Below are 14,381 nucleotides of genomic sequence, written 5' to 3'. Positions count from 1 at the left end.
AATTTCAAAATCCTTTACAGAGCTTGCATCTTATTATTGTTGTACACATTTTTAGATGTGTAAATATATGCATCCTCCCCCAAAAGAGAAATAACAAGGCAGAAAATTTCTTAAAAAAAGGTGTGATTTAAAAAAAAAAAAAAAAAAGGTGAGAGAAACCAGAGGAGTTTGTTTGCAGAAACATGTAGATCTATTTTTTGTGGTTAAAGCTCACTTATTGTTTTCTTTTTCCTAGATTCACTTTGAATTTCAATTTTGAGTGAGTGTGAATAAGAAATAGATCAAAACTGCTATCTGGCAGATTACTTCTGTTGAAGTCTTAAGATCAGCCCAGGTTTGGAATCTGTAGTGAACCTTGGTGCTTGTCCCAAAGAGTGGACTCAGGAGAGCTTTTATAGAAATTTCTCCCAGCTCTTTAATATCCTTATGTTTTTATTTCTTGTGGTTTCTGCTGTCGTTTACCAACTGCTCTGAATGCTTTCAAATTATACGCCCTCTCTCCACTGAAGCTTTCCCTTACTTATGATATTAGTAGTCTGGTGCCTACTGGAGTTATTTTCCCTTTTTATATTCTCTTCGTCCTGCCTAGTTTCATTATCTACTCCCCCACCTCTCTCCATATTAAACCACATAAATCACATGCCCACATCTGTGGTTTTGTTCATTTAGAGTATTTAGAGTTATACTGTTGTCCTTTTTTTTTTTTATTGACTGTTTTTCTTTCCTCAGTTATGTATCATCAGCAAATTTCATCTCCTTTGTGCGTATTTTTTTCTTACCTTCGAGTTGCTGGTACATAAACTGAACACAATTGGTTCTTGTACTGATCCTGTTATCACAAGGGATGCTTGAAAACCTCAGTTGCCCCAAAATTGTGGATACTGCAGTTTTAGCATCTTTCTAAAGAATAAAAAAGCTTATTTTTGCAGATTACCAAGTTTTCATTAAAAAATATATATCCTCATTTTTTTTTTTCTCCTTTCCCCTGTATTGCTAAGGTGGCCTTAGACTAAGTAAGATAATATCCTGTTTTCTTTTTAAAGGTGAGCTGAAAGACTAAAGTGGAAATTGAGTTAAATTTGATTTATGTGTTGAGTTTGCCCCACCAACCAGTCTGTGGGGGAATTCATCATGTGGAAAAGATGTAGATAGCCTTTTCTGAACTGAAGTTTACTCTTTGTTGAACTCCTGCAGCTCCTGGTATGCTGACACCAACTCAGAATACATCAGAGTTGCATCACAGATACTCCAGTATCAACTGCCCAAACCAGTAGACAATGTTGTATTGGATCAGTTTTACTTTATAACTAGTGTCATCATCTGTACCTAAAGAAGTTGCATTTCAACATTTAAGCTCAGGATTGTCTATGTCACGCAGGACTTGCAAAGATGACAAAGGACTTGGTTTGGTGAGTAGATTTGTTTGGGAAAGGCAAGTTGTGTTCTGTATGTATGAATGTGTACGTGTATGAGAAGATGATGTATCTAGTTTCTTGATGCCTATTTCTATAATCTTTCCAAGCATGCAGTTGAGGGAATCTTAATGTAGTCCAACACAAAGCAGCTAAATTAGGGTCGCAGAGAAGGGAGTAAATGCCAGCATTTCCTAATTTTGCAGTGCTTAGCTTTGCAAGCTCAATGATCTTCTAATTTGCTATTGTATGAAATTTACCGAATAAAAATAATACAAAACAAACAAAAAACCCAACCTTGCTCCCCAAATTAAATTACACTGTACCGCATTGACACCTGTGTCATTCTGCCAAGTTTAGCCATTAAAACTACAGACAGCCTTCATATGGACTAATACAGTAACTAGTCATGAAGCAGGGGATTATTTTCATCCCTCAAAGAAGTCATACTCACTGTTTCCTCATTTCTTCCCCACAAAGGATGAATGCACAGCTATTGGTCAGTTCTGGAAGGGAATCACCCCTGCTTAAAACAAGTTCCCTATTGCCCCTATCCCTATGGTTTCAGCTTGTCTGCTTTTATATTTGTCCACCAGTCTTATTTTCATCTTCCCCACCACTGTTTGTGGCAGTTTTTTCCAGAAAATTGTCATCATCTTCATCAGGATTTTACTTCTGTTCTCTTCTCTTCTGGTAACTGTGCCCCTCTGCTTTACATGTTTATTTTCCCCCCTCTAATTTCATTACCACCTTCAGAATTGGAATTCTTACTCCTCTATCCAAATGTGGGTAGGATGGAGAAGAATGGAATCATTTCCAGGTCCCTATGTGTGAGATTCCTGCTTTTACCCCCAGGTCCAGATGATGTTAGTTTGTTTGCATACTCTCAGTTTGCAAATCAAAGCCTTAATAATTTTCTATTATCTCTCCTATTTCTCACTGCCTTGTATTTCACTATATATCATCGCCCTTGAGTTAGCCTGAGCCCTACAGAAGCACAGATACTAGCCCTTTTTCTGACTGATCTGACCCCATGAAAAGCATTTTCAGGCAGTCAAGAGGAAGGGCTGGAGCAGGAGACAGCTCAAGTGTGGTCCACCACTTTTTAAAGATAATACATGTAAACTCCATTTAAATGGAAATCCCATGCTGGGGAGGAAACATGCCCAATTCAAAGGGAATTATCAGAGAATGTAGCTGGTAAGCTAAGTGTCACCAAAATATTTTTCTGTATTTGTCTGTTGGCTTGCTTTTTGCACAAGGAAATTATTTTATAAGTTTTGGAAAAGAACTAAGCCTGAAGCAAATGAACAGAAGAAAAAATGAAGGTTGAAAGTAAAACTTAGAAGAAAAATTAAAACCTTGAGTATATGCTCTGTTAGCAGCTTTGTCTACAATACATACAGTAAATACCACCCAGTGCAATTTATCTGAATTAGCGACTTAAGACATATTTTTAGCAAGTCTGAACATCTTAAGCATCTGTATGAGCTGACATTTTTAATGTACTTGTACTTTTCTGCACAAACAATGGATAAAAAATGAACTGAAACCTTCAATCCCTCATGCCTTTTTCCCCCCTGTGCCTTAAAAATATCTACTTGATATTTAAATAAAATAAAATTAGATAAATAAGTTCAGTTGTAATGACAATGCGATGTAGATTCTTTGTGCCAAACTCAAGCTTGGTAGGAAATTATTTTCCTTTTGCTGGAAGAATTATACACTAATTAACTTTCTGGAAATAAGTGTTTAAAATGGAGAGTGTGTTAGAAATTTAAAGAAACATTTTTACATAGCTTATCTTAGTTCATTTTTTTAATGTGTAAAAATGTTTGAGGATTATTTCATTTTTCTTTCTCTCCTCATTCCTCATCCTGTCCAATGTAGGCCAAATCCTGCCAGGCAGATTAACACAAACTCAATAGGCCAAATTCCAGTGTGATTTAAATAGGAGGTAAATTGGCAATATAAACAAGCATAATTTACATACTGAGTGTTAAGAGGTGGTTGAAAGAATTGCATAGAGGAAGTCACTTGCAGTGCATATCAGGGTTTTATTAGTCCCGCAGAACCTGGAAATTATGCCATATAGCACTGAATGCCATCTAATGGTATTGTATATATTAATATTAATAAGGTCATAGCTTATAAAGTAATCCAATAAGAGTAGAAAGGGAAAAGTAAACTCCAAAGTTTGTTTTTCTTAATTTTCTCATCTTCAGATTGTAGAGAAATGTGTCTATTTTCCTATTTAGTGGGTCTAGTCCTATCCAATATTTTTTCTTAATGATCTGGATGAGTATGTTTGTTAAATTTGTAGATGACATCAGAATAGGAGGAACAGCAAATGTTTTACAGCACATGATTACAGTTCAAAGTGAACTCGAATTCAAGATAAGAGCTCAAAAAAGGAACTCTCCTCAATAGAAGCAAATACAATTTTTAATACATAAAGCTAACGATTGTGAAAATACAGGATGGAAATCTCTTGCTCAGCCAGCAGATCAACAGAAAAAAAGAAAGTCATGACTTTTTCATGGATCATTAGATGAATATAGCCAGTGATATGACATTGCCATAATAGAGGTAAACATTATGCTGAGATGCATAATTGAAGGTCATCCCTACAAAACCTGTTCAGCTTTGGGTCTCAGCAAGAACATTGTCCAGTTTAGATGCTGCCTTTCAGGATAAATAGGGAGGAATTAGCGAGAACAGAGGGAAGGTCAGCAATCAGAGGTCTAAAAACCATCAACTAGGAGAAAAGATTGAATGGATGCTGCTCAGCCTAGGAGCATCATGAGGGAGGACATGATCACAGTCTTCAAAGAAAGTAGTAACCTTTATTTTTCATTGTCCTGATACACTGGAAAGGACAGAAAGGTTTTAAAATCCAACAGGAAAAATTTACTTTACATATTAGGAAAAGCTCTTGACAGTGAGGCTAGAGAAGCAATAGAAAAGGTTGTCTGAGGAAGTTGTGCAGTGTCTACCTTTGACAGCCCTCGAGATGAGATTAGAGAAACATCTGTAAAGAGTGACAGTGACAGCCAGCCAGGTGTGGGAACAGAAGGTGGACTTCCATCCTCAGGAGGCCCGAGAGGCCTCCTCCTGCCAGGGGGAAACATCTCAGATCCCAGGAGATTCTGTGATGTTATGGACAATGACAAGAAGTCATCGGTGCTATTGCCCATTTGAATAGCTAAATGAAAGTGCGATGTTGCCTGTGACAAGTTATTTGCTTGGCATTATCCTTCATGGTCCAGCAAGGGTTGAAGAGTGTGTCCTTAAGCAGCCATGATGAATACTTTTATTATCTCTAATCCATATTTTATAGTGACTTATCTCATTCTACAGTGTTACATGCAGGAAAGACAAGACAGACAAGAATATTATAGCCCATATTCATCATGCTTTTTTTCATGTGCTTGGAAAATAGCTTCATACTGTAGTCAATGGAAAATAATAGTCTCCATCAGAAGTTAACTCAGATTTTAAGGGCATTGAATCATTGGACAGAGGTGCTTATCTCTTCCTACTGACTAGAGAGGGAACCTGAGATGGAGAGGCTTGTGATTCAAGCTCCTGAGAAGTTAACTGAATTTAAGAATGTACTCCAGCACATATAGAAAGTCAGTTGTAGCTTGGACTGGGACCCATCACACTCCTTATTTAATCAAAATAAGTGTTTTGTTTAACAGAACTTCTTGATTTGTTGTAATACAGATAGACTTTAGCTATGCCAGTCAGTTTATTATTGTTCCAAACAGATTTTAAATAGATCTATGAACAGGTTTCTTTCTTTGTCTGTATTTCTTGCCACTTCTGTCAGCACTAAGGCATGGAGCCCATCTGGCCCTGGGAAGATTTTTTTTTTTTTCATGATGCTGTTTATTCTGAAGACAATTGTCCAAAAGGAGAGCAAGAGACAGTTGCTATTTTTCTTTGATTTTTCATTGGCTAGAATGTCTGTCTCCTATTGCAAATTGACTTAAATTCCTTCCATCTGCTGCTGGGAACCTAATCTAAATGTAAATTAAAATAAATACATTTCTTGGGGGAAAAAAAAGGAAAAAAAAAAGAGGGGGAGAAGAAACCCCAAACTTTAAACACTCAGAACCTTAGCATATTTTGTAGTGTCCTAATTATTTTTGTTTCATCTCTCTCTTGCTTCCAAAAATATTTCTAATGATATCACTCAGGTTTCTTGGAGGCATAAAGAATGACTCCTGGGCTGCAGTTATTTTATGAATAATCGGGATGGGATATTTCAGGAACCTCCAAATTCTTTCCAGACTTGCAGACAAATGGGGATGAAGCTGTTTGCCAACTTTAAACAGTGGCAGTAGATGGAAAGAAGCCAAGCAGAAGACTTGGAGTGTTGTTGACTAGAATAAGAAAGAAGAAACATTTAGAAGCAGCTGTTATTTTTTTATTACATTAATAATTTTTTTTCTTCTCTAATGACTTTTTAAAATATTAGCATGAATACAAAATCTCAATCCAGGAACAAATCATGCTTATGCAATGTATTTACTTCGTTCCTGCAGTTGCTAGGAAGGCTCAACATATTGTAGACTTCAGCTTTTTATATTTAAAATACCTTTTGTATTACAAAAGTTTACTTCTCTACCTTTCCCCCTTTCCCTTTTCTGAAACATATACCCGATGGGGTAAGGTTGCCTGAGACTCTGGATCCTATTTTGAACTTTGCAATTCTAGGACTTCCTGGCTGATTTTATTCTGGGAAATATGTGTTCCTTTTAATTTATTCTAAATTATCTTTCAACATGGAAGGAAAAGCTAATTCAGAGAATTGGTTATAGCTTATGCAGTCTTTCAATGTGAGGTTATCAGTTCAGATCCAGCCCAGACAGCAAGGGGTCAAAAGCAGCTAACTACTGATAAGTGTTTTGCACCCTTTCAGAAAGAAGCTCTCAGTGTTGGGTTCCTGGTGGAGAGGTGTTCCCACCACACTGCCACAGGTTTGGCACAGGCTGGCAACCCCACTGCCAATTTCCACAGAAAGTTCAAGGAGAGAAGCAGACACTGAGTTTTTCTTTCCCAAGCACAGCTGATATGTTTATATCAGATTGGCCTAACAGCAAGAGCTCATTCTATCACATCTCCCTATGATCTACTGCAACAGTCTCTGGATAAATAAAAAGGTTGCTGGAATTTAAAGACAAAAGAAAGCAGCTGGTTTCTCAACCCCTGCATTGCCCACGTCAAGCCCTACATGCACTATTTTGCCTATATGTGTACTGAGCACAGTAACACATACTTTCTGTAGCTTGCCTTTCAGAGTGGTATCTCTTGATATAAGGAGAATCAGAGATAAAAACTCATTTTCGTTTGTAGTTTGTTCCAATAGCTAACAATTTTGACTGTCAAAAAAATTGTCTTTCATTTTTTGGGTGTTTTTCTTTCTGTCCCTCAGCTTTGAGCCATGTGTTATTTTATACATTCCTGTTTAATTACATTTGGTCACCAGTAAATGAAAGTCTTTATTTCCAGTATCTTTAAGAAATCTAAATTAGACCACCAAATAAATTTAAATTTTAGCTTTTGCATTCATCTTAATTCTACAAAGGACTGGAAAACAAAATGCTAAAAGAGCTTGTTCTTTCAGCTTGACTAATAAAGGCCACTCAGGTTCCTTATTTTTAATTTTTAAGTGACTGTTTGAACCTCCTTCATTTTAGACAGTGAACTCCAAATGGGCATACACATATCTGGGTGCTTACCTCAGGGTGTTTCCTGTGGAAGAATAATTATGAGGCCTTATGTTATTTATTATCTCCATTAATGATTATGAAGTAAGCATAAAATATAAAATATAAATATAACATTGCTAATCATAAAATGCAGGAGAAAAAAATAAAAGCACAATAAATAAGGATAAGGTTGGTGTCTCAGTAAGTAAAAACCCTCAGTTCAATGAAGCCCAATGGAAACTAAGAAATCTAGGAAGTAGCGCAGTCTGTACCCACTCAGTGAGGATCCCTATCTAGGAAAACTGAAGTCCAAAGAGAATATGGAATCTGTGATGGATGTTTAACTGGACAGGAGTTCCTAGGTTAATACTGATTTTCTTTCTTTCATTCTTCTTTTTATTTCTTTTTCCTTCCAAAGATGTTATGGAAAAACTGGAGAGGATTCAGGAAAAAAAAAATTCAGAAACTGCAGAAAATTACAGTGAGGGTTTTTTTAACTTTGATAGGTGACTGCATTACAGGCAAGGATCTTCATACAACGAAGAAAATAGTGTACTAAGAGATCTCTAGCAGGGAAAGGTATACCAAGAGATGCATTAACCAGGTTTTGAAGTTGTGCTGGTTTCAGGTGGGATAGAGTTAATTTTCTTCCCAGTAGCTGGTATACTGCTGTGTTTTGGATTTAGTGTGAGAATAGTGTTGATAACACACTGATGTTTTAGTTGTTGCTAAGTAGTGCTTACACTAGTCAAGGACTTTTCAGCTTCCCATGCTCTGCCAGGTGCATAAGAAGCTGGGAGGGGGCACAGCCAGGACAGCTGACCCAGGCTGGCCAAAGGGCTATTCCATACCATATGATGTCATTCTCAGTATATAAACTGGGGGAGTTGGCTGGGGGGGCAGCGATCACTGCTCGGGGACGTGCTGGGTGTCAGTCAGTGGGTGGTGAGCAATTGCATTGTTCATAACTTTTTTGTATATTCTATTATTTTATTATTATTATTATTATTATTATTATTATTATTATTATTATTATTTCCTCTTCCTCTGCTGTCCTATTAAACTGTCTTTATCTCAACCCATGGGTTTCACTTTTTTTCCCGATTCTCTCTCGCATCCCACTGGGGGGGGGGGGGGGGGAAGCGAGCAGCTGTGTGTTGCTTAGTTCCTGACTGGGGTTAAACCGCAACAGAGGTTCCTTTCAAGAGTGGTAAAATGAATATATGACCTGTGAGATGCAGGAAATAAAACTAAGCCTAGGATTAATGTAAACTGATTTTATCTAACTTTGTGATCGAAGTAGCTGGTTTAAGATAGCTCTCTAGGCTCCTGCAATAGTTATGGAAGAGTCAGGTAGCTCCACTAGGTGAATTATCAAATGAGGCGGGACATGTGTCATAGAATGGAGACAACTGTCCTCTGCATAAACTTCCATCAACAGGGAGGAGGGCAAGCCAAGTGACCAATTTAGGTTAGACACTTAATTTAGATGGCTAATAGGCATATGAGAGAAATCCTATTCTGAAAAGATACTTTTTTTTTCATCTTTACCTCAGGGCATGTGTGTGTAACTGAAGCATTACCTTTTAAAGCTTTTAAAGGAACTTTTGAAGTGCATCCTTCTCTTCAGGATTTGGCTTAATGAAGCAACACTGATCTGGAAGTCCTCATTCTCCTAAGTATGAACAGCTTATTGAAGAGAGAAACAGCTTCTTATGGACAGCAGCAGCATACCTGGTTCCTAAAATTACACAGAGATTTTATAACCTCCAGGGAAGTTGTATGCCTAATCAAAGCATAATGGGCAGATAAACAGTATAGATCTATATGTATAATCTTTATTTATCATTCCAATTACTGTTAAGGTATGAGGATAAAATGCATGTAAAACTGTTTAATTTTGTTATTCTCTTATCACAGAGAAAGAAGAGTTTAATTGCTAGAAAAAATCCCAGACCAAGATTTGTTCTTCAAGCCAGTCAGAATCCTTTACTCAGTCACCAGGTGGGTAGGGGAGATTGACAGCCAGGATGAGCCGCAGTAAATGCAAAAAAAACCCATTTAAATGCAAGAACTTAATAGTGTGAATGGTGGTGTTCCTAAATAAATGAAACATTAGAAACTTGGAGTAAAGGTGGGCAAGGATAAAAATATTACGACATAACATTTTTTTTTTAAAGTAAGGGCAAAGCACCCAGGATCATATTTAGGTTGCTTATTTTAGTCTGCTGATTTACAAACTGCACTGTACAGAAGACAGATTTCTTTTAATCCACTGACTGTGAAATGCAAAATTCATAAGCTGAACAAAGGAGGACCTAGTCCTCTGTGTAGCCTAATATTTAGGACAGTCTTGTAGAAAATAAGGAACATGAACTGGGAGTTCAGATTAGTCTTTCATTCTCTGAAAGAGCATTTTATTTACAAGAGAATTGCAAAAAAAGGAGTACTTATTATAACCAGTATGTGCTGAGATATGTGTTATTAGTTCTATATGTGAATGTAGCGCTGAGGATTGCTCAGTCTGAGGTAGATTGATGCTTTATCCTAAGCGGGACTAAGTGCTGCCAGGAGCAGGCAGAACAGAGAGCAAGTGTTCCTAATTGCTTTCTTAGAAGAGGCTCCCTAAATTTCAGCTAAATTCCAATTTAGTCAGAATATACTCAGTGTGACTCTTGTTTTCAGCCTAGAAACTGAAATTTTCCAGGAAATGGTATCTGCAGTTCTCTGTGTGGGCTTTTGTGTGAGCAGAGGAGGGGAAGGGGGAGTATAGTATTTTGGATCTGAGTAATTTCTTTTTAGTTCTTCTTTAGAAAAATATAAGTCGAGTCTCTAGGGTCCACAGTCTGGTACATTTCCCAGAACTCACTTGGCCTTGTAGAAGTAATTTAAATAAATAAATGAACGGTAAGTAAAATCTCTTGCAGGGCAGCACTTTCACACTGAAACAGGGGCAACTGTGATGGGTGAGCAGTCAAACATTACAGTATTTAGCAACTCTAGGCAGGTTTTCAGTTCTGGGTAAATTTCAACTGTATGAGGGCTCCAAGACTTGGATGAGACCCATATTCTAGCAATAATACAAAATTTTTCTTCTAATATATAAAATATATTCTTAATCTCTATGTTAAATTCATATATAGATATTACGTTCTAAAAGTTTTTATTTCCATTTTTTATTTTTACAGCCTGTCTATTTTATTTTTACATTGGTCACTTCCTTTAAGAAATACTTGTTCTAAATTTCCACTGGTGAGGCCCTTTTGAAGCTTCTTATTCACACAAAGGAATATATTCAAGGTATCCATACTCATAGGTAAGAACCAAATATGATAGTAATAGTTAAAAGCAGATTCATTAATCCTGTGGGAGTTCAGTTGTCCATGGCAGTATTTGGAGTTATAACATTTATCTGTAAATGATTTCCAGAGATGGAAAAAACCTGGGAACCATTTCTTTACAGGTTTGGGTGTACCAGCTTGGATAAGTGCACTCTGCGCTGGGTTAAAAACTGACTGGATGGCCGAGCCCAGAGAGTGGTGGTGAATGGAGTCAAATCCAGTTGGCAACTAGTCATGACTGGTGTTCCCCAGGGCTCAGTGTTGGGGCCGGTCCTGTTCAATATCTTTATCAATGATCTGGATGAGGGGATCGAGTGCACCCTCAGGAAGTTTGCAACCGACACCAAGTTGGGTGGAAGTGTCGATCTGCCTGAAGGTAGGAAGGCCCTACAGAGGGATCTGGACAGGCTGGATCGATGGGCTGAGGCCAACTGCATGAGATTCAACAAGGCTAAGTGCCAGGTCCTGCACTTGGGTCACAACAACCCCATGCAACGCTACAGGCTGGGGGAGGAGTGGCTGGAGAGCTGCCTGGTGGAAAAGGACCTGGGGGTGTTGGTTGACAGCTGCCTGAACATGAGCCAGCAGTGTGCTCAGGTGGCCAAGAGGGCCAATGGCATCCTGGCTTGCATCAGGAATAGTGTGGCCAGCAGGACCAGGGAGGTGATAGTGCCCCTGTACTGGGCATTGGTGAGGCCACACCTCGAGTACTGTGTTCGGTTTTGGGCCCCTCACTACAAGAAGGACATGGAGGTGCTGGAGAGTGTCCAAAGAAGGGCAATGAAGCTGGTGAAGGGTCTAGAGAACAAGTCTTATGAGGAGCAGCTGAGGGAGCTGGGGTTGTTTAGCCTGGAGAAGAGGAGGCTGATGGGAGACCTTATTGCTCTCTACAACTACCTGAAAGGACGTTGTAGCGAGGTGGGGGTCAGTCTCTTCTCCCAAGTAACAAGCGATAGGACAAGAGGAAACAGCCTCAAGCTGTGCCAGGGGAAGTTTATGTTGGATATTAGGAAGAACTTGTTCACCGAAAGGGTAGTCAGGCATTGGAACAGGCTGCCCAGGGAAGTGGTTGAGTCTCCGCCCCTGGAGGTATTTAAAAGAAGGGTAGACGTGGTGCTTGAGGACATGGTTTAGTGGTGGACTTGGCAGTGATAGGTCAATGGTTGGACTCGATGATCCTAAGGGTCTTTTCCAGCCTTAACGATTCTATGATTCTATGATTCTGTCTCTGTTTTTCAGCTTTAAAAACCTAGCATATGGGAGCATTTTTCTGCTGCATTAACATAAGACTCTTAAGTTCAGAAATCTTGGTGGAAGGGGAATCTTCTGACCTCCAACCTCCTGACTATCGTCCTTTGCACAAAGTGAGGGTCTTTCATTGTGTTCAGAAATGCAGCGAGGCAGGCATGAAAACAGAGAACAGGACCCAGTTCACATGATGGCCAACATGGAGGTCATTCTAGGTGATGGTGAAACTGTTTCCTCCTCCCAGTCAGGATTTCTGTATGTACTTCCTGATTTGGTCAAACAACAGTTTCAGCAAAACGCATAAGAAAGTTCAAATTACCTCATTAAAATCTTAGCACTTTAGTTTTTCTTTCCATTGCAACCCAAAATGTCCCATGAAAATTTTCAGAGCGCTAATTTTCTGCCCTTTCTGAGAACAATCATAGAAGACCTAACCTGAACTGTCATCACCTGGTAGTAATTCTGCTGTTGACTTCAGCTAGGGGAGGATTTGTGTCTTCCTTCAGTAACACAGTCCACTAGAAATGAGAACTCCAGTACCATCTCATCTTTACATTATCCTTGTTTGGAAGTAAAAGAAGGTGTTTTCTTCCTCCTCCTCATATCCATCACATTTGCCATTTGGCTTATCACTTTCTGTGAAAAGCTTGGGAAATATTTGCTTATTAGTAGATAACAGAAGTATATATTTTCCCCAGGAGCTGAGATAAATTCACCAGGAGGAAGGCAACTGAAAAACAGTCTAACAGGTGGAATCAAGGGCAGCGTTTCCTAGTTATATCTCATCTCCTCATCAGAAGAAGAGAAAGGCCTGAAGTCTTTTGCCACAGTTTTCCTTCCTGGATCTTCTGGGAAGCAAACTCTGGTGTGCAAGCCACTGGGGTCCAGGGCATGCTCATGGAGGGCCTGTGACAGGTGAGATGCAGCCTTTGTCTCCCTTCATACAGAGCTGTCCTAATTATTGAAAGCACATTTGTGCATATATAACTTACGAGGTTTCTTTGCTGTGTTCCCATCATTGGGCTTAAAATCTGCCACCCTGAAACACTGATATTTCCTAAGGACTAGGGTTAAAACTAGAGCCGAGGCTGTCTGGAATGCAATTAAGACCTCAGAGCTGCAATGGTAACCTGATCTGACAACATCAGGAAAAGTCAGCACTGGCTTTGGAACAAGTAACTACCTACACTCTCCCTCCTGCTTCTCCCTGAAAGCCAGCAGCATCTGGGAGAATGCTGCATGAGAGAAATTCGATATTATAACAAAGGTGTGCAAAGTCATATAAATCCGAGGACAACTTTCAGTCATGACCATCTGTTAAGTCCCGGTCTGATTGTCAGACTCGGGGAAGGTTTGTAATGATCCCAAGGGCGAAATTAAGACACAAACGAGGTCATATGCCGCCAATCAGACGTTTTATTGGGTAAATATAAAAGAGTAAAGCAATAGGAAAGGCAGGAAATATTAGGAGGAAATTAAGCAAGCATCCAGAGAGAGAGAAGCAAAGGATAGTCACCACCATGGATCCAGCGGCGTCCCGTTGGTCCTCAGTCTTCAGGTTTTCGGTGGTGGATGGCCACACTCAGCTTTCGTTGTGCCGTCTTTTATCTGGTGTTGGAGAGGGAGTTTGCCCTCTCGTTTCGTTTTGGTTACCCAGGGCAACATCACGTACCCAACACATGCACATCTAATATATTGCTGGTGGGGCAAGCGGCCTGACCCGGATACCAGTTGGTGTCCTATTCTTGGTGGTGCCTGATAAGCCAAAGAATGGCCTGCTGCTTCAGCAAGTTTGCACAGGTTTCCTTGCCAGATGGTGGTACTCGATAAGCCAAAGAGTGGTCTGCCCTCGGGTCTTGTCAGGCAAAAGAGTGGTCTACTGTCCGGTCTTATCAGATAAACACACACAAGCAAGCTTTGAGACAATTATTCTTAACACTTCAGTCTCTTACACCATCCCTCCAAAGCAAGGGGAAGCATCAGAAACTTTTATTCCCTCTGGAGGAAATAATAATAATAATAATAATAATAACAACAACAACAACAGCAGCAGCAGCAATAACAATAAAAAAATGTTCTGACTTTCCAAATGTAGCTATGCTTGTCCTTTTTTTTTTTTTTAACAAGAAAACCACACTCCCCTGATGACAGACCTGCTGAATATTTCTTTCCTTTAGCAAAATCCTGATGAATTGACATTTCAGGTTCATGCAAACAAATTCCTTATAGGATGAATTTATGATTCGTATCATTATTAATATTGCACTTGGACATGGAAGTGCTACTTCAAAAGATTTCACCTCATTTTGGTGAGCATGTGTTTATCTGCAAATCAACTGCAACTCCCCTAACTTTCTTCCCCTTTTTTGTAAGATGAAGCAGTTAGTTAGAAAAATTAAAATAAAATCTGTTAGCTACTTGTTACTGTGGGGGGAAATAGCATTGCATCCAAGCTCACATCTGCAACCATTGATTCTGAAGTAATGGCTGACAGCACCCAGCTGACTAAGTAGGTTATAACAAGCTAGCTCCAGGTTGGAACAGCCAGTGGAGTTCAAAGGAGAAACACTGGCCTCTAAACTTGTCTTAAGCCAAAAGAAAAGCAGGAGAAAGGGAAAGAAAAAAAGAAAGATGGAAGAAAGAACCCTCTGCCAACAGTT

This window comes from Platalea leucorodia (genome assembly GCF_965183815.1).
Source record: "Platalea leucorodia genome assembly, chromosome: W".
NCBI classification, from domain to species: domain Eukaryota; kingdom Metazoa; phylum Chordata; class Aves; order Pelecaniformes; family Threskiornithidae; genus Platalea; species Platalea leucorodia.
Note: the sequence above shows the minus strand (reverse complement) of the source record.